Here is a 1,293-nt window from a genome sequence, read left to right on the forward strand (position 1 = left end):
ACCGAACACCTCTGTTGACGACGGGGTCGAACCATTCACATTTGAAGAGGACGCATTTCAGCTTCAATAACCCTGAGAATTCCACTTCAATAATCTCCTACAAGATCCCGTAGAAATCTGTTTTGCCTTTCACACATATTCCATAGTTACTGGTCGGCCGCTGTCTACCATACTCATATGTGTGAAAAGTATAGCCTCGTGTGAAATACATCTGTGATGTGGTGACCTTTGCAAGTGGAGCTTGAATTACTTCGTGAAACCACGTAGGGTAATCTACGTCGTCGTCGTCATAATCAACCTGTAAAAATAAAGAGAACGTTGAAATATAGATCATGTATGAAAAAAGAGTTTGATCGATCAACCTGCAAAAATTAAGAGTTTGAGTTAATACCTGATTCTTCAACCACTTAATAAACTGTTGATCTTTCCTTCTGTCTACGTCACTTGTGGATATACCTGGGAATTTTTCTTCAACTTGAGAAACAAATAGGCTGTAAAGTCACGTTTTATATTAATTAATCTTTGGAAAATATATAATTTATACTTATATGTGTTTAGAAGTTTCCATAAAATATGTTACCTTTCAAAATAATGCATTAATGGATCATTGCAATTGAGTAGAATTAGTTGTGTCCACTATGAGCGTCTTCTTCACTCGACCACCGAACCTCTTTTGATTTCCCACCGATTCGTCCAATCTGGCTAAAGATGTATGGAACACCAGCAACATCATATTTTGGCGCGACACCACCACCATCATATCTTCTTGGAACTCTTTTTCGGGTACGTACTTTTGACGCAAAGTAGTACGATGTGAAGTGAGAAGTTTCTTCCATCAAACTTCCAGCAATTATAGAACCTTCAACTTTTGCGAGGTTTTTTGCTTTTCCCTTCAAATATTTCATGGCTTGCTCATACTGATACATCCATCCGTAATGTACAGGTCCATGAAGCAATGCCTCATATGGGAGGTGGACAGCTAGATGCTCCATGACGTCAAAAAATCCCGGAGGAAATATCTTCTCCAAGTTGCACAATAAGATGGGAATGTTCTCGTGAAGTTGTTCCACGACTTATTCTTTAAGAGTTCATGTGCTCATATCCCTGAAAAATGCTCCAATGCCTTTTATATTCCAAAAAAAATTAAACACATTAGTAGTCATATATATATATATATATATATTATTGCAAATTAAACCATTATAAAATTAATGCGTTATAATATACTACCTGCAAGTGCTTCATGTACGTTTGTTGGAAGTAGCTCCGCAAATGCAAAGGGAAGTAGTCGTT

Source organism: Brassica oleracea, chromosome C2 (genome assembly GCF_000695525.1).
Source record: "Brassica oleracea var. oleracea cultivar TO1000 chromosome C2, BOL, whole genome shotgun sequence".
Lineage (NCBI taxonomy): Eukaryota > Viridiplantae > Streptophyta > Magnoliopsida > Brassicales > Brassicaceae > Brassica > Brassica oleracea.